This window comes from Arvicanthis niloticus, chromosome 24 (genome assembly GCF_011762505.2).
Source record: "Arvicanthis niloticus isolate mArvNil1 chromosome 24, mArvNil1.pat.X, whole genome shotgun sequence".
Classification (NCBI taxonomy): Eukaryota; Metazoa; Chordata; class Mammalia; order Rodentia; family Muridae; genus Arvicanthis; species Arvicanthis niloticus.
Window position 1 is genome coordinate 10,301,667 of NC_133432.1, and position 20,036 is coordinate 10,321,702.

The 20,036-nt window shown below is 46.7% G+C and overlaps 1 long non-coding RNA gene across 8 annotated transcripts in view; it reads right to left on the minus strand.

Annotated features, from left to right (window-relative positions):
- Positions 1-1,224: 1,224 nt before the first annotated feature.
- LOC143437676 (uncharacterized) overlaps positions 1,225-20,036 on the minus strand; it is a 98,695-nt gene continuing 79,883 nt past the window's right edge. For 2 of the 8 annotated variants that reach the window (XR_013107026.1, XR_013107028.1), the window contains exons 2-6: positions 10,457-10,617; positions 6,644-6,800; positions 5,625-5,826; positions 4,351-5,157; positions 1,225-2,545 (exon numbers count right to left, since the gene is read on the minus strand). This is a non-coding gene — a long non-coding RNA (uncharacterized LOC143437676). The remainder of the gene's footprint in view (positions 2,546-4,350; positions 5,158-5,624; positions 5,827-6,643; positions 6,801-10,456; positions 10,618-20,036) is intronic. The other 6 variants (XR_013107029.1, XR_013107027.1, XR_013107030.1 and 3 more) reach the window with 6 other exon arrangements.

The following is a 20,036-nucleotide window of genomic DNA, read 5'->3' on the forward strand; positions in this document are numbered from 1 at the left end:
ATCCTTCTGCCTATACCTCCTGAGAATTTGCATTTCGGGCAAGCTTGAACACTCCCAGCAAGTGGCCGGCGTTTTAATGAAGCATGTTTTCTTTTGGACAGAGCCTAACACAGTATCTATGTGTGGGGGGAGGAGATAATGAACTGAATGAGAAAATAGGATTCATCCAACCACATACGACTTTCTTGAAGATTTCATTTTGATTATCTTTAATGTGTTTATGTGGCAATCCTGTGTTCACAAGTGCAGGTACCCAAGGAGAGGAGGCCAGAAGAGGGTGCTGGACCCTTTGTAGCTGCAATTAGAGAGCATTGTGAGTACATAACGTGGGTGGTGGGAACTGAACTCTGGTCCTCTGAAAAAGCAGCCCCTCCTCTTAACTGTTGAGACATCTCTCCAGGCTCTCCAAACACATTTTTTATCTTATTAAACTAGCATTGGTATTACCTATACTTAAAATTGTGTGTTTGCGTCAGTGTCTCATGTGGCCCTGGCTGGTCTTGACCTCAATTAGGAGGCCCAGGCAGGGGTACCATGAGTTCAAGGCCAGCGGAGGCTACATTTTGAGACTCTGTCTTAAACTCTCAGAGAAATCAGGCTGGAGAGACGACTCGGTGGGTAAAGGCACCTGCTGCCAAGTCCGACAACCTGAGTTGGGTCCTCACCTGATGAGGAAAGAGAATCAACACCCTCAGGTTGCCCTATGACCTCCTCGTGCATGGCATAGCGCACACCACACACACACACATGCACACGCACACGCACACGTACACGTACACACACTAATTAGTTAAACAAAGTTAAAATACATCGTGTAGGAAAATAAACTCCATATGCTGGTCACTTCTTCTCCATGTGTGTCCCCACACAGAATAAAAACAAAACATGTCTTTATGCCTCCTCTGAAGGCTGTTTATAAGGAGCTCAAACTCTATAGAGAAGAGGAAGAGGAGGAAGAAGAGGGGAGGAGGGGGAGGAGAAGGAGGAAGAGGGGGAGGAGGGGTCTGAAGTCAGCTGTCACACTCTGCACACTATCAATTAAATTAACCTTTTGGGTTTCTGTTCTCTTCACTGATCCTATGTCCTCTCTGGACTCAACAAGGGCACCAGAGAATCTCAGGGTACCTGCCAAGGAGACCTCCTCTTCAGCTGACAAAACCCCACACATACCACCCCCATACACCACACACACACACACACACACACACACACACACACCACAAGTAATCAAGAACCTTTTTTATTTACAGCTGACCCTCAGCCAGGGAAAACAGATCTCCCTTGTGGCTTTGCTTCCTCTCTTCTTCTCCGTGGTCTCCGACCCCCTTTTCCAGGGTTGGGGGGCGGGGGTGATATGTCATAACATCGTGTCTGTTTATCTGAAATATTTCCACTCGCAACGCTTGTTTGTTCAAGAGGCTGACATGTTGATATAGGTCCTGACAGGCGAGTGACTCCAACTGAAATAAAGTATAAAGTAAACACATTTGCATAGAGTTTATACACAGCCTGGGTCTGAGGGAAAAGAGGAAATCCGTGGACTGAAGTCGGGAGGAGGGGAGGTGCTTATCTCCCATCACCCCCACTGCCAGGGTCCCTCCTGTACTTTTATTATTTGCTTTATTTTGCCCAGCTCCCCACTCCCAGAATGCTTCAGGAGTTAAAGGATTGGTCCATCCATGGGCTCTCAGCAACTCTTTTTTTCTGACTTCGGCTTTATCTTCATCCTTCCTCAACTAGAACCATTTCATAGTTTGGAGAACCTCTGGAGACATCTGAAAGAACCAGGCTGAGGGATGGACATAAAACAATTTAAAAAAAAAAAAAAAAAAAAAAAAAAACCTGGTTGTGTGGTGGTGTCAGGTCGTACACCTGTGATCTCAAGCTCGGGAGACTGAAACAAGAGGATCTGAGTTCAAGTCCTGCATAGCAACACCCTGTTGCAAAGCACACAGAAAGGGACCTGTGTGCCCTGTGGCCTCAAGGAAAAGGAAGGCTTAAACTGAAACTGAGGTCCCCAGCTTCAGGTTTCTCCAGCATTGCCAGTGTCCTTTTTTCTCAGTCAGAAAGACCACAATGCTGATTTTTTATGCGGGTTCTGTTTTTCAGTGTGTCCCCAGAAATGTTCCACGGAACCAGGCATGAACACACTTAGAACACACTTGAACAGCAGAGGTGCTTTATCTCATCTTACCCTGATCTTACCTGTTAGTGAATGATTCTCCATCCAGTTTCTCCCTGTGCTCCCTCCCTTTTTCCTCCCCTCTCTTCTTTTCCAGTCCCTCCCCTTCTCTGTCCCTCCCTCCCTCCCTCTCTTCCTTCCCATTTTTTCCTTCTCTCCCTCACTCTCTCCCTCCTTCCTCCTCTTTCTCTCTCGCTCACTCTCTTTTTCCTCTCTCCCCTTTCCCTTTCTTTAAACTGCATCCGGTACAGCGCAAACTCACTCTGCAGACACAGGCGACCTTCACCTTGTGAGCCTGTTGCCTCCATCTCTCAGGTGAAGGGCTTGCAGGTGTGTTCCACCACAAGTCATTCTTCATCTCCACTTTCATAAAAGAATTGTAAAGGTGTTTCAGGAAGTCCAGGGATAGCCAACACCCCACACCGCACCCCTGATTCTACTCACAACAGACATGGATAATCAAGTGACAGTGTTTTCTCTCTAAACCATCTCATCACACACTGATTAGGGTTTAGTCTCAAGAAAGCACCTGCTGGGGCTGGAGAGATGACTTAGTGGTTAAGAGCACTGGGAGCTCTTGCAAAGGACCTAGACTTCATTCCCAGCACCCAGGTGGTGGCTCACAACCATCTATGACTCCAGTTCCAAGGGATCCAGCGCCCTCTTCTGGCCATCACAAGCATTACATACATGCACTGATCCGTACAGGGAAAACACCAATACATATAAAACAAGATATAAAAGGAAGGAAGAAAGAGGAGGGAGGGAGGGAGGGAGGGAGGGAAAAGGGAAGGAGAGGAAAGGGGGAAGAGGAGGGAAGAGACCTGAAGAGGTAGGACTCAAGCTTCTGGACCAATGCTTCCAGTCCCTGTACCACACTTTGGGTAGCCCGGTATAAACTCCTCCAAGCATCTCCCGTGCTAAAGCAGCGAACCTCTGGGATGCCCATCTATACACTGGCCCCTTCTTTTGTCAAAAAGGCCCAAGACTGACATCAACTGGGCCTGACTCATCTGCCCACCACATGGGCACAGTTCAGAAGCGTCATTTCCATATATGTACGGGAGTGAACATCCGAGCATTTGCCTAGGGAAACCCAAGCGCCCTGAAAGGGCCACAGAATAAATCCAGGCAAATACATTTGCATACAGTTGTCAAGCCTTTGCCAGGACCCACGCTGCCACTCCAGGTGAGTCGGGCCACAGTTATATCTTGTCTGTGGCCTTTGCTGTCAGCCTTGCTTAGATGGTTGGTTTTGCTGTTTGTTTTGTTTTGTTTTGTTTTGTTTTCTGAGACAGAATCTCTTTACAGAGCCCTGGCTGGCCTCTAACTCACAACAGTGATCCTCCTGCCTCTGGGATGAAAGGTGCCACAATGCCAGTGTTCAGTCATTTTTAACAGATCAGAATGCAGAAGCTTGGAGGGGAAAAAACAGTGACTTGAAGCCATACCATTTGCTAACTGTGGAAATCTACATCCAAAGGGGGCTTCACTTCAGCCCAGCAAGCTTAGGACAGGCGGTTTGGGTGGTGAGCTTTTATTTGTCTGCTCTCATTCAGTCTTAAATACCCAGGCTCTCCTGCGTCTGTCCCCAGAGCACTGGAATGTGCTGTCTATAGTCACTGTGCAACCCTACCTCACAGGGCACCTCAGGCCATTTGCACAGCCTGTGCTATTTCTCGGTAAGCTTCCTGTCCTACTGTGGGAAGTCTGTATGAGTTTCTTGTTAGCTGCTGAGACAAATGGGGATCAGTCAAAGCAATCCCATCTCAAGACCTGCAAATTAATACCTGCAGTGTCCATTGCCAGGGTCCCAGCAATGATGCACTTGCTGGCTCTGGGGATTAGGAAGCAGACATCTTTCTTAATTACTGAGGGGCTCTTCTCTTGCTGTCTGTCTGTCTGTCTGTCTGTCTGCATATCTGTCTGCTTCTTTCCCTCACTGGGCAACCTTTGGTCAATTTGTCCACAAAAAGAAACTCTACAAGACAGGAATCCCATCCAACGCACTGGCCCCACCCCATCCCAACCATTGCTGGCCCCACCTCATCCCAACCATTGCTGGCCCCACCCCATCCCAACCATTGCTGACCCTGCCCCATTCCATGCTCTGCTGACCCCCCCCCCCCCAGTGTTTGGAACAATGTAAGCATGTGGCAGAAGCTCACATGAACACCGAAGGATGTCCCCCTAGGACTACACACGTGGCTTTCCTCTAGTGACCAAGGGACTGCATCTGTGAGCTTCTGGGCTTGTGATATCAAAAATCCTCAGGCCAGTCTCATGGCCAGCATCCCCTAATATCACAGTGGTGGTGCCTCCATCTCTTCAGATTGCTGTAACAAAATGCATTAACGTAAGCAGGGCATGGTGGTAGTCTCTGTCTGCCATCTCAGCACCCAGGAGGGGGGAAGCAAGAAGACTGGGAGTTCAAAGCCAGCCTTGGCTATATAGTGAATTTGAGGCTAGCCTGGGCTACATAAGACCCTGTCTCAAAACAGTCCTTAGGCCCCCTTCTGGTGAAGGCTCTTTGTTTGCAGATTTCACTGGTAAAGAGAAAGCCTGGGCTAAGAGAGACCCTGTCTCAAAAAGAAAAAAAAAGTGAAGAAAGATGGAGAGAGGGAAGAAACTGGGCCTGTAGCAGCTAGGAGGTAGAGCAGTTGCCTACAACATGCATGGCCCTGGGCTTCAACCCCTGTGCCACAAAACACAAAAGAGTAAATTCAGACAAACACGCACTGGGGAAGATGTTTAAAAGATGCTCAGTGAGAAAGCGTTATCCAAAACTGGAGGGTAGATGATGCATCCGTGGTTCTACAGACATCCAAGATTCTCAGTAGCTGGGACTAGAGAGATGGCTCAACAGTTAAGAGAGATGGCTGCTCTTTCAGGGACCTGGGTTCGGCTCCCAGCTTCCACACAATAGCTCACATCGGTCTGTAACTCTGATGCCCTCTTCTGGCCCTTCTCGGGCACTGCATACACATGGCACACATACACAGAGATAAACACACACATAAAATAAAAATAAACAGTAAGGGGGGAAAGACTTCCCGACACTAGATGCAAACAAGGTTCCCCCTTCCTGTACAGCCTCAGAGCCTGCTCCTGCCTTCACTTCCCACAGGAGCCTCCCTGGCTGCCCAGCTGTGGCCCTTGAGTTCACCTGTATTGTGTTACTTTTTTTTTTTTTTTTAAGTCTTATTACCCTTCATTTATTTTATGTGGAACAAAGCTTTGCATGCTACTTGGGGCATGTGGAGACCCTAGGACAACCTACAGGAGTCAGGCCCTCTCATTCCACCATGTGGGTCCCAGGAATGGGAGTCATCGGGCTTGGTGGCAGGTACCTTTATCTGCTAAGCCAAAGCCATCTCATCCTGGCCATTTTCAGACACCCTATCTGAGAGCTTTTGCTACAGTGGCCCTACATCACACTAACCTTACTGAACGAGAGCCCGGAAGGTGGTGGCATATTCTGGGCCTTCGGCATTCAGGAGGCTGAGGCAGGAGAGTAGTTGGATAGAGGTCTGGACTGGACTGAGCTCATGTCTCAAACATGATGATGATGATGATGATGATGATGATGATGATGATGATAGTGATGGTGATGATGGTGATGATGGTGATGATGAAGAAGATGACTAATGACAAGAAGAGTTGAGACATCAAGTCCCATGATCCCCACTCCTCAGACAGCCCCTTTTTCTGCTCCTATCCAGTTTGCACGCTGGGTCTCTACATGTGGTTTTGTTTGGGGGACGTGTCCATAGTTACAAAAATCCTCTATATTTTTACCAGCTATGGGCTGGAAACAGAGTCTGAAGAGAAACCTGCGGGCTATACACTGGGCTCGCCAATGACTCCACAGCCATCTCGAGACCAGAAGGGAAGAGTTCTGGCTTCCAGAGCTCTTTAGCTGTGGTGAAGGCCCAGATCCCATGAGGACATGAAGTAAATACCCCCCACCCCCATGCTCAACTGGAACACTTCATTTCTCAGCCAGGACCCCCACCCCACCCCTAATCTCCCATCCATCACTGCTGCCGAGTAAAACCGGGCACCTTTCCTGCATCCAACACAAATGCTTCAAGGCCAGCTGGGCACAGGAGCCTGTCCCTCCCCAAGCTGACCTTCTGAAATGCCCTTTACCCAGTGAGTGGGGGCTGGCAGGCTCGGGGTTAGGCCTTGATAACCCGAGATCAAAGCGGCCTGTCAGAGGTGTCAACTGAGAGACAGCCAAGACAAGCCACACACGGGCAGCTTTATCTCCCCGCTGGCTGGCGGGGAAGCACCTCGGTTCCCGGAAACTATTTCTGGACAGGCAAGAGAGAGAGCGCGCGCCTGTGGCTGCGGCTGCTGGCCATGCCAGGCCAGTCCAAATCTGCCCAGGGACTCTGTGCGACAGACGAGGGTCCCTTCCTCTCTAGGCTCTCTCCTCTTCCATCCCTAAGTTCCTACCTTCACGGGTGCCTGAGCACTGCACACTAAAACTTCGTCTTCTTGAGAGGCGGCCAGATGGCTCAGTGGGTAAAGCGGCTTGACCTGAGTAGGGTCTCCTGGACCCAAGTGATGGAGAGGGATAAGCTAATCCAGTAAGGTGTCCTCCGACCACACACTAAATAAATAAATAAATAAATAAATAAATACATGTGATTAAAATTTTAAAACAAGCTTTTTCTTCTCTTCCCCCTCCCCGCTCCCCCCTCCCCGTTCCCTGTAACATTTCCACATGGGTGAGTGGGGGACAGGTCCAGACCTGTATGCAGACATGTAAAGGTCAGCAGTCATTCCTCATTGAATTTTTTGAGACAGGGTCTTTCTGCCTGGCCTGCAGTTCACTCACTAGGCTAGGCTAGCCCGAGGGACATCCACTTCAGGATGGGATTACAGCACATGATAGCCTTCTATGTGGGTCGTGGGACTGAACCTGGGTCCTCCTGGCTGCACAGCCAACACTTCCCTGAGTCATCGCCCTGGCCCTGGTTTTTGTTTTTCACTTTTGTGTGCGTGTGTGTGTGTGTGTGTGTGTGTGTGTGTGTGTTTTAAATAGGGGCTTGTGGGCAGCAGTGGCACACACCATTAATCCCAGTACTTGGGAAGCGGAGGCAGGTGAATCTGTAAATTCCAGGCTAGCCTGGTTTATACAGAGTGAGTTCCAGGACAGTCCGAGCTACACAAACCCTATCTGGAAAAAATAAAATAAAACAAAAGCAAAGAAAAAAGATAAAGATAAAGATAAAGATAAACATAAAGATAAAGATAAAGATAAAGAAAGGAAGGAAATGGAACAAGGGCTTGTGTAACCCAGGCTAGCCCTGCAGCCCATTCCTCCTGCCTCTACTTCCCAAGCACTGAACAACGGCCTACACTGCCACACTCAGCTATACTCTAGAGGCCTGATAGAAGATCAGCTCTCCTATGTCCTTGGCCACATGCTCGCCTTTCTAGTCTTCCCAGCCACACACATGCACAAACACATGCACACAATGCACCATGCCTACACAAGCATTCACACACATACACATGTAGTCACCCACATGCATGCACTCACACACTCACACACATATACATTCACTCACTCATACACATATATGCACTCACATGTACTCACACACTTGCATGCACTTACACTCACACACACATACATGCACACACATGTATTCACACACATGTACTCACACACATGCATGCACACTCACACACACACAGTCACTCACACATATATATATGCACACACATGCACTCACACACACATACATTCACTCACACTCACATACATACATACATGCACACACATGTATTCACACACATGCTTGCACTGACACAGTCACACACACACATCTGCCTGGGTTCCAGGCTCTAAAACTCTAAAGGAAGAGCTAACACAGGCACAGATGCCAATTAAAACAGGTCTGCTGTCTGCTTGTTTTCAGTCCGTCCAACTCCAGGCCCTTTCCCTGGACAGTGATTTGTTTTTCCTCTGAAGTGTTGACCCTTTAATTTGCATCTGGACAAAACAGCCACTGGTCTCTTCCAGCTGTGACCCCAGCTGGATAGTTTCAGACACATCTACCGTAAGCTGGTTACCATAGTTCTTTCCAAGGCAAAGGAGGGGGCTGGGGGCTTGATCCCCAACACTCAGAAGGTAGAGGCAGGAGGATCAGAGGATCTCTGGGATACCAGAGACCTTGTATCCAAACATCAAAGCAAAACAAGGAGAGATGGCTCTGTGGTGGGGACCATATACTGCACTTACAAAATTAAACCCAAGTTTAATTCCCAGCACTCACATGGAAGTTACAACCACCTGTAACCCTAGAGCTCTGACACCGTCTTCTAGCCTCAGGGGCCACTGCATGTACTTGGTGCACACACAGTCATGTCCACACACATACACATAAAGTAAGTAAATCTCTTTAAAGAAAATCCTGTTCAAGTCAGGGTTGGTGGCACACCCTCCTCTCATCATCTAGGATGCAGAGGCAGGAGAGTCTCTGTGAGTTTGAGGCCAGCCTGATCTATATACAAAGTTCTTAGATAGTCATAACTACATAGAGAGATCTTGTCTCAAAAATAGGCAGGTAGACAGACAGACAGATGATTGACAGATAGATGATAGGAGACTGTCTAAAAAAATAGGTGGAAAATAGATAGCAGATAGAAATATAGATGCTAGATAGATATGTGATAGATACATAGATAATATATATAGATGATAGATGATGGATAGATGATAGATATGAAGATAGATATGATAGATAAGACTTATAGATGATAGATAATAATGATGATAGGTAGATATGATGAATTGATTGATAGATGAGAGATAATAGATAGATAATGATGATGGTAATAAATGTGATAGATTTATTGATTGATAGATGATAGATAGAAAATGATGATGATAGATAGATGACAGATGGTTGGTAGATAGATAAATAGGAAGGAAGAAAGAGAACAAATGATAGACAGAATGAGTGAATCACTCAGGCTATAGGGGTGGGATGGAAAAGACAGGACAAGAATGGAAGGCACAGATAGGAAGTTCTTGTGAAAATCCAGGTAAATTAAGAAATGTCCTAAGGGGTTGGAGATATAGCTCAGTTGGTAGAGTGTTCGCCCCGCATACACAAAGCCCTAATTCCATCCCCAACGCTATGGTATAATTGGAGCTTGGTAGTTAAGCCTGTAATCCAGGCAGCTGGAAGGTGGAGGCAGGAGGATCAGGACTTTAAGTCTGTGGTAAGTTGAAGGCTGTGCACTGTGTAGAGACTGGAATAAGTTAACAGACAAAAGGTAAAGGCAACACGAAGCATGCAAAGTGATGGAGAGTGGGCCCGCTGAGTCTCCATCCAGAGCCAAGGCCAGATTCCTCTACCCCTGGTTCTCCTGGCACAGGGGCCTGGGTAGATCTGTCTACTATTCACCTGTCCCATAGGCCTCTTTCTATTCAGCTACCATCCCTCAGTCTATCCAGCTCAGAGGGAGATCACCTCCCTAACCCTAGGCCAGAAAGATCAGAAGCTAAAACTCAAAGCAAGGTGGGTGTGGTGGCACATGCCTGTCATTCTAACACTTGGGAGGCTGAAGCAGGAGGATTTCTGTGAGTTCAAGGCAAGCCTGGGCTACACTCTGAGTTCTGTCAGAATGGCATAGCAAGACTGTCTCAAAAAAAAAAAAATTAAGACATTGGGTATAGTGACTTGTGACTGTAATCCCAGTGCTTGAAATGGCAGGGAGGGGGACAGGAGGATCAGAAGTTGAAGGTCAACACTGGCTACATAGCAATTTGGATGGAGTCCAGCCTGGGCTATAAAGTGCAAAGCCCAGTTGTTACAGAGCGTACTTGATGGTAGCAACATCAATTGGTTAAAAGCCATCAAGCCATAAACTGAGCCATCTTGACCCAGACCATGTTCAAAATCTTCAGTTGCTATTGTTAGACATTTCAGTCAGGCCACGACTGACAGTGGTTCTCCAGGGTCACAAGTTACTAATCTCTGATAGAAGGCCACTCCTAGGAGAAGTCCTGACTGACACACCCTATGGACACCTTTGCAGACAGGGCAGGGCAAGTTTCCAAGGTGCCTCTTTGCCAGTTTGGAGCAGTGGAAATTGAACAAAAATGTGAAACAGGCGGAATCAAATGGCTTAACAATGGTGTTTTTCCTAAAGCCAGTGTCCATTTATCTCCAGGGAAAGGGAGTTTTCTAAATTCAGAAGATGAAGATAATACACAAAGCCCTTAATTCGGAAGTCTAAACAACCCACCTCAACATTATCTCTTCCAGAACAATCCAGAACAGCCCAGAGTCTACCTGGTTTATCCTTGCAGCCGAATGGAAGGCAGGGCCAGGGGTGTGACTCAATGGTAGAGCACTTGCCCAGCTTGGTTGAAGATCTTTGGGTCTCAGTAAAGACCTGGGTCTTCCCTGTAATAAGGCAAAAAGAAAAAAAAAAAAAAAAAAAAAAAAAAGCACAGATACAAGTTTATCACGGATAACTCTTCAATGCATCACCTTGAAATAAAGTAAGATCGGGGGCTATATAAAATTCCATGTCCGCCCAGGTTTTAGAATAGGCAAAGCTAACAGAGTGGGTGGAGGGCTAGCCTCCATAGTGGCTGAGGGGCAGAAAGAAAGGAGGCGAGAATGTTATCTCTTCTGATAAGGGCTCTAGCTACAGCCCTGTGTGCACTTGTCAATATTTAGAGAATGGTGCCCTTAAGCTTTAAGCATTTCGCAGTGTGTAAATTTCCTCTCAAAAACAAGCAAACCTTGAACTCTAGCTAGGGATGTGCATTGCTGAGGTGCTGGGGGGGGGGGGGGCGGCGATGAGGAAGCCAATGCTTTGACCTGACCGAATGCCAAGAAAAAAAGAGAGAAAGAAGAAAGAAAGAAAAAAAGAAAGAAAGAAAGAAAGGAAAAAAAGAAAAGAAAAAGACCTCAGATGATAAAGCCAGTACAATTGACAAAGAATGCAAGGAATCTATGAAATGAGTGGACACAGCACAGTTTTTTTTAATTATTATTACATTTATTGATTGATTAGGGAAGCAGCATGTGCCAGCACACACATGGGGAGATCAGAGGACAGCCTGCTGGAGCTGGCCCTTTCTACTGTGGAGATCAAAGTTAGGACATCAGGCTTGGCCACGGGCACCTTTTACCCACTGAGCCATCTGGTCAACCCACAATTTATTTATTTATGTACACACAGACACACCTATAATTTTTAACTCATTAACTTTGCTCCTTGACAATTTTTGCATGTATGTAATGTACGCTAGATTCCAGCCACTGTCACCCTCTCATACTCTTAGCTCCCTCTCCCTTTGTCACACACACCCTCCCTCCCTTACAAATCCTTTGTGTTTGTGTATATGGCCCTGGGTTTGGAGCTAATGCTTAGAGGCTGGTTGGTGGCTTCAGCTGTGGGAATTCAGCTGAAGACAATGAGTGTACCCATCAATCACCTACAGATCTTCAGGGAGTCAAGGACCTGTGTACTGTTCCTCAATCCGTGACTGACAAGAGCAACAGGCCTAGGCTTGCCCAGACTTTTAAAAAAACATTTATTTTTATTTTATGTGTGTGAGCATTTTGCCTGCTTGTGTGTATTTGTGCACCACACGTGTGATTGGTGCCCTCAGAGGTCAGAAGAGAGTTTTAGGTGGCTGGAACTGGAGCTACAGACAGTTGTTAGCTGCCTGGGGGTGCTACAAATTGAATGTGGGTCCCCAGGAAAACCAGAAGTCCTCTTAAGCCCTGAGCCATCTCTCCAACCTCTTCAGTTTTTTTAATTTGCTAGAATTTGGAGGTAGAAGGGAGGGTCATTGATGTGGTGGTGTGATTTGGATTGGATTTTCTAAGGGTTTTGTGGGGGTTCCAGAACAGCCAGAACAGCCAGAGTTACACAGTGAGACTCTGTCTCAAAAAGTTAAAAAACAAACAAGCAGACACTTTGCTATTTTACCAGCTTTGTTTCTTGTTTTATTTTTGTTTGGTTTTGGTTCCTTGTGCTTCATTTAAGTTAGCAAATGCTCACTCCCACGATATCCCCAGCCTTCTTCCAGGATTTTTTTTTCCAAGATAAGGTTTTTCTATATCGAACCCAGGCTTGCCTAGGACTCACAGAAATCCTCCTGCCTCAGCCTCTCAAGTGCCATCACCACAGACCCCCACATACTTGTTATTATGAGTTTTCTAAGTTGGCTCTGAACTCATTACTGTTCCCTCTTCCTAAGAGGCTGTTAGGAACCCCCTGCTATCTCAGGCTCCTGCTCCAAAGTCACCTCTTTGTAAGACACAAGTCCTTTGTCTTTCCATGGGGTACAATGGTATTGTCTACCCATCCCCTCTTTCTTTGTTCCTTCCAGCATGCCTGCATACGGGATGGTAGCCGGAAGACAAGAGGCATTGATACATACTCGATTGACTTTCAATATACGTTTATTCTAATATTCTAATTATTATATTATATTATATATAATGTGCTGTAGATGGTATGTTTGTGTGCATGTATGTGTATATGTGTGTATGTGTATGGTGTGTGTGGTATGTTATGAGTGTGTGTGTGGTATGTATGAGTGTGTGTGTGGTTTCTATATGTTGTGTGTGTTTTCTGTATGGGGTGTGTGTGTGTATGTGTGTGCGGTATGGAGAGAGTTTGTATGGGTGGGTGGGTGCTGAGTAGAGGTTGATTCTCACTGACTCTGAAGAGAACTGATTCTCTCCTTCTACCATGCGTAGCCTGGAAATTCACATAGTTGGTCTTGGTAGCAAATGCTATTTTTTGTTTGTTTGTTTGTTTTTGGTTTTTTTGTTTTGTTGCTTTTTTGTTGTTTTTTCGAGACAGGGTTTCTCTGTGTAGCCCTGTAGACCAGGCTAGCCTTGAACTCAGAAATCCGCCTGCCTCTGCCTCCCAAGTGCTGGGATTAAAGGCGTGCGCCACCACAGCCCGGCATGCAAATGCTATCTTGCCAAGCCCTCTGCTCCTGCAGCCCAGGATGATGTCGAATCCTCTGTAGAGCCAAGGATGACCTGTAATCTCTGATCCTCCTTCATATACCTCCGAAATGCTGAGATTATGCACCACCATGCCTGGACTATGCAACACTACGCAGTGTTGGCAGGGTTCTGTGCTTGCTGGACAAGACCGGTACCAACTGAAAGCCACTCATGGCCTTCACCATGTTTTTTTGTTTTGTTTTGTTTGTTTTGTTTTGTTTTGTTTTGTTTTATCACTTTTTTATGATCTCAGGTCTCAGGTAGCCCAGGATGACCTTGAACTCCTGGCCTTCCTCATCTGCCTCCCAGCCACCAGTTCCAGCATTTGGGGGCCATATTACAAAGATGGCACGGTGGACACTGCCACGAATGTCCTGGTAAGTGAGTTGATATGTTCCCTACAAAGGTGCTTCAGTTCATGGTCAGCTAGAGAAACCTGTGTATGAGGGCTAAACAAAAGAAAGTGGTTGTTAAGGGGCATAAGGTCATCTTGAAAGTCACATATGCCACGGAGCAGGAAGTCTGCTAACCTCCCCACAAGCCTCTGCCCCCCCCCACACACACACACAAGAATGTAGTTAAACCCAGAGACTAGAGACCACATCTATCAACCGACAGTGGCAATCCCAAAATTGAGAGTCCCACCCACCCAAAGATTCTTGCATCAGAGGCTTGTTTTAATTTTTCATTTGTTTTGGTTTGATTTTGAGATAGGGTTCCTCTACCTAACCCAGACTCACTTCAAACTGAGGATCCTCCTGCCTCAGCCTCTCAGGCACTGGAATTACAGGCATGTGCCAACCACACCCAGTTGTACCTCAGGCTGTGTGTGGGGTGTGTGTGTGGGGTGTGTGTGTGTATCTGCACTTAGGGTCTCAAGGTGACAAGGGACACATTCACATCCTGCTTGGAGACGCTGCAGTTCACTGTCCTGTGGCAAGGTGAGAAGATCCTGGAATTTGTTGTTTAAAATAAGAAAAGAAATTAGATTGTCGTTTCCCGGACTTGACTCTTGTTTTTGGAGAAATCGCTTTTATCTTTTTAAATTGTATGGTGTCTGTCTACCTCCCTCAGTTCTCAAAATTAGCAATAGATATGCTAAGAGTTTAGTGGGACAGTAGAAGTCAGGTTTGCAGGGCTAGCACCTTCACTGGCTGAGCCCTCCTCAGCCCTGTGGTTTTTATCTGCCCAGGCTGGACTCAAATGTATAGGCTTAAGAAGTTATCCTGCCTCAGCCTTCCTAATAAGTGCTTGTACAGGTATGTGCCACCATGCCTGGCTCAGCAAACCAGCCTTCAAGAAGTCCAAAGTACCACAGTTGAGACCACCACCAGACCACACTGTGTCTTAAGCATGCACTGCATACATATGTACCTGCTAAGCGTTGTTAGTAGGACTTAGGGTGGAGATTGTATAATACACCCTACCCTGGACCTCTTCAAATATCCATTATTAATGCCGGGCGGTGGTGGCACACGCCTTTAATCCCAGCACTTGGGAGGCAGAGGCAGGCGGATTTCTGAGTTCGAGGCCAGCCTGGTCTACAGAGTTCCAGGACAGCCAGGGCTATACAGAGAAACCCTGTCTCGAAAAAAAAAAAAAAAAAAAAAAAAAAGAAAAGAAAAAATATATATATATATATATATATATATATATATATATATATCCATTATTATAAGGAACAGAGAAAATGAGAGAAATGTCTACCATAGTGGTCAGGACAGAATCTCCAGGAGGTGGGGATTGGGATGGGGAGGCAATTCTGTGCCTACTAGCTTTCTCTCTATTCCCTGGAGCTTCTTGAATAATTTTAATGTTTAGGCTGTCTAGGTTAAGTTTCCTGAACAAGGGAGAAGGAAAAAAAAAAAAAAAACACTTGACTTGGAGGAACTATCTCCTAAGGCACATTATAGACAGGAAAGCTAAAGATCGGAAAGAGTAATAAATAAGTTGGCGAAGATAATACAGCTTTGCTTTTGGTTAGTTTGGGGTTTGTTGTAGTCTGAGACGGGGTCTCACTCTGTACCCCTGGATGTCTGTGACTCAACATGTAGACTAGGCTGGCCTCAAAGTCATAGAGATCTGCCTGTCTGCCTTCCTCATGCTAGGACTAACAGACTGAGCCACAAAAGCTGGTTTCTAAGCTGCTGGGAATCAAACCAAGGGCTTTGTATATGCTGGGCAAACATCCTACTAAGTCACTTCTCCAGCCCTTACGTTTTAATTTTTAATATTTATTTATTTATTTATTTATTTATTTATTTATTTATTTATTTATTTTGGAGGGGTGGCACACCACAGCATACATGTGGAGGTCCCAAGGATCAAACTCAGGTCACTAAGCTTGGCAGCAAGTCCCTTTCCACTCTGAGCCATCTTGCTGGCCCCTGCATCTTGCATGTCATAAATGTGAGTTTTAGCATTTTCTTTACAGGTTTGACTTGACCTGAAGTAGACATATGTTTGTTTTATGAGCCTGCGTAGTATTCACAAGCCATTCCCCTGCCTCAGCAAATCCACTCGCCTCTGCCCTCAGGGTTCTACTTGTAAAAGCTATTTGAAGATCAGGCATGGAGGCACATGCCTGTTGTAGTCTCTGCACTTGGGAGAGAAAGGTGGGAAGGTCATCCATCTGAGCCCTCCTCTCCTGGAGAGATAGAGAGACATCGAAAAAAGAGAGGAGAGGAGAGAGAAGGAGGCACCTGGTGATACAGACCTACACTTCCAGCTACATGGGAGGGTGAAACAGGAGGATCACAAGTTCAAAGCCACACTGGACAATTTAGCAAGATGCTGTCTCAAAATAAAAATAGAGGGAGCGTGGTGGTGGCTGGACCGGTAACCCGAGCAGTTGAGAGGCAGAGGCAGATATTCTCTGTGAGTTCCAGGCCAGCCTGGTATTCAGAGCTGCACAGTTAAAGCCCTGCCAAAAAAAAAAAAAAAAAAAAAAAAAAAAAAAAAAAAAAAAAAAAAAAAAAAAAAAGAAAGAAAGAAAGAAAAGAAAAAAGGAAAATAAATAAAAGAATAATAAATAGCCGGGCGGTGGTGGCGCATGCCTTTAATCCCAGAACTTGGGAGGCAGAGGCAGGTGGATTTCTGAGTTCGAGGCCAGCCTGGTCTACAGAGTGAGTTCCAGGACAGCCAGGGCTACACAGAGAAACCCTGTCTTAAAAAAACAAAACAAAACAAAAAAAAACAAAAAACAAAACAAAAAAACAAAAAACAAAACAAAAAAAAGAATAATAAATAAATAAATGTTTTAAAACTGGAAAGGGCCGAGGGTGTGGCTCAATGTGTTGACCTTGCCCACCTGGGGTAGCAGTCCTAGGTTCAGCATTCAGCTCATAATGCTGATTGATAAAGATAGAAGGACTCTCCCAATCCAAAGATTCAAATCTGCTTCTCTTCCCTTTGTGACGGGTTTAAAATGGGGAATGAGCTGCTGGAGCACCTTAGGATGGATGACACACCGCCACCCCCGAAAAAAAAGTGGGGGCGGGCTTTGGTTTAAAACACATACACATCCTAGTCTTTTTCACGGCCCCTAAGCTAGGCACGATCATCTCTCTTTCCCTCTGGTTTCGGGAGCCAGAGCGAAGGATGAGGTAGCCTCCGAGTACTTTTTTCTCCATCCCTGGGCTGTGTTTATCCGAGTATTTTAAGCACTGTTTCTATTATGCTATTCTGAGCCCATTACTCCACGGGGTGATTAAAATTTCTCTTGGCCAGAGAAGAGAAGACAATATGTTTGCTGCGTCCAGGATTGTTGCTTTTCCCAAGCAGCCTTCAAAGGAGAAAAAACGTAAACACTAGGCACACAAAATATACGCTTGCTGCACAGCAGGAGTCTGCAGAGTCTCGTGCCCTTCACCTTGGCCTGGACTCCAAGCGGCTGGGACAGGATGGGGGAGGCTGGATGACAGAGGCTCTCCAGTTCCTGTGTTCTTCTTCTGGCTTGTGCTTGCTTTAATCCGCTCCATCTCCGCCCATCCACAGACAAGACAGCCATATCGTTTCTGTTGCTTTGACTTTTTTTTTTTTTTTTTAATTATTATTTTTTTTTTTTTTGCGATTGGGGCGGGGCGCCTGTGTGTCTTAAGTATGTAGACCAGGCTGGCCTTGAACTCACAGTGATAAAACCTGCCTCTGCCACTCTCTCTTGTCCTCTCAAATACAGAGATCAAAACCTGGAGGAGCTTCCTTAGGTGTGAGTCTGGAAGACAGTCTGACTTGGGAAAATTTGTCTGAGGGAGGGGAGGGGAGAAAGAGGCAGGGAACATTCCAAGAAGGAAAACAGAACAAGGCCGGCTATGGAAGTAAACAGGGCCCACTCAGAGAGGTCTAGGAGCCTAATGGGGAACCATACAGCAGACACTAGATCCGAGAAGGGAGACCTGCTGCCGGTGCACACCTGTACTCCCACACGGGGATCCTGAGACTTCCAGGCCACCCGGAATACATACATAGCATGACTTGTATTGGGGGAAAAGATAAAACAAGAAACACACTCGCGTGTGCGCGCACACCCACACTAGGTGACTAACCAACCAAAGAAATGAAATCATTTAAATGAGTGTGGACAGGAGGAATGGAATGGAAAAGTCCAGCTTTGATTTCTTATCTTTATAGCCCATGGCCCGAGGGCAAGAGCTTTAACCTCGGAGAGTGTTCGAGTCCTTATCTGCCAAATGGGAGCTTTAGTCCCACCTCCTGGGGCCTCTGGGAGAACACTGCTGGAACTTGGCTTAAGTAGCGGCTTCCTTCTTCCTTCCTGATTCTCTTTGATGAATTCTCTTTCACTTCCCTGGTTCACTTAGCACCTCTCTCTACCCCCCTCGTCTCTCTCTTTCTCCCTTTCTCTTTTTCAGAGAAGAAACCCACCCCTCGCTGCTACCGCCACCCTGCCCCCAGCCTCTAGGGAAGAGCTAAGCCACAAGCTAGATGCCCTCAGTCTCTCAGTTGACTGAGGCAGCCGAGCAGACAGACACCCAGTGCCCCCAGCTATTCCCTTGCTGTTTTGATGAATGCGTAACCATCTCTCCCTGTCTCCTCAGCCCGGCTACTTCTAGCCATGGAGATTTCTGTGACCCCACCCCCACCCCCACCCTGGCTGCCCACCGCTGCCCTCAAGCTGGCTGGAGTGTTTTGAAGCAAACAGCCAATGGTTAGCATCAATCTGGCCTATCTCCCAGACACACAGCAGATGAGATTAAAGAAAGGGGCGTGTGGTGCTTGCGAGCAAGCCAAAGATTCCTGAATCCCGGCCGTGGGCCCTGGAGGAAAGTCGTATTGTTCCAAAGATAAAGTTACTAGCCGAATAAAGGCATCTTGGGGAACTTTCTCCTCGGAAGCAAGAGCTTCTTAGAGTCAAGATAGCACCTGCAAGTCCAGACATATCCCAAGTGCTTAAACAGCCCCAGAGCCCTTTCTGCAACCAAATGGGCTCTGGGGTAAGTCCCCTAGGGGGCTTCGGCTCCAAGATCTGTCACAGGTGGCGCCGTGATGGTTTCTTTATGCACCACTCATCCCAGGGGCTAACTGAAGGATTCAGTAAATTGCAGTCAGTGTCTGGGGACTGAAGCACTTTGGAACAGTCACCTCCTGTGGCTTCTTGATAGTCATCTGGTTATCTGGTCCCTGCTCTCCTGCTGCCATAGGGAGACCAAGGGGGAAACCCATGGAGACACTTTTAACAATGTCTAGGTTGCCTGAAGGTGATGACACATGACTTTAATCCTAGCACTCCTAGGAGGCAGAGGCAGGTGGATCTCTGGTCTACAGAGTGAGTTCAGGGACAGTCAGGGGCTACACAGAAAAAAAAGAAAGAAAGAAAGAAAGAAAGAAAGAAAGAAAGAAAGAAAGAAAGAAACCCTATCTCAAAAAAAAAAAAAAAAAAAAAAAAAAAAAAAAAGTCTAGGTCAAACAGGGGCCTCAGGAGGATTTGCCTCTCCAAATGTTAAATTTGGATTTCTGGAGACTTCCAGGGTCTCTACAGTAGAAGGATATCTTCCTTCACTCCTTCCAGCCCTGATACTGCCCCTCCCCAGCTCTATGCAGCATGATCACTACACAACATGATCAAAACTGTACCCCCCCCCAAGCCAGATATGGGGTGCATGCTTGTAAGCCCAACACTTTATAGGTGGAGGCAGAAAGCTCAGGAGAGCAAGGTCAACCTTTACTACTTAGTGAGTTCAAGGCCAGCCTGGGCTCCATACAATCTGTCATAAGTTTCTCTGACCTAGCCCAAGTTCTTCATACCCTAAGACTGCCATCTGCCTTTTCTGTATCCATTCTTCAGCAAGGGTCTTGGGTAGAAACACTGTCATAGTCTGATACATTCCCATTCCCACCCCTCTGTTCCTGACCCTGTAGCTCAGCCCAGCCTTAGTTACACAGTCAGGCTTTCTCCTGACTAAACAGAAAGAACTAGGTGTGAGATGCCAGCACTGAGCTATTTTGGGCCACTCACATCCTGGGATCCCCTCAAGTAATCCCATTCTGAGGGTCTAATATAGCCTTTCCCTGCCTAGAAAAAGAGGTCTTGATATGTTTTTGAAAAACTCGAGATGATGGTGGGAGGGGGCCTTAGCAGGCCCATGCTGAGACATTGTCCCTTGAGGTACCAGCTGGCAGAGAAAGAGAAGGGACAGAGGAGAGAAAGAAGAAGAGGGAGAAGGAGAGGAAGAGAGAGAGGGACAGGGACAGGGACAGGGAGGCCTGCCAGGAACACATGGTGGAGGACGGAGAGGACAGAGAGGGAGGGAGACAGAGAGGACAGGGGTGGGGGGGTGGGGGGGGTGGGGGGGGACAGAATCAGGGATCAAAGAAAGCTCCAGAAA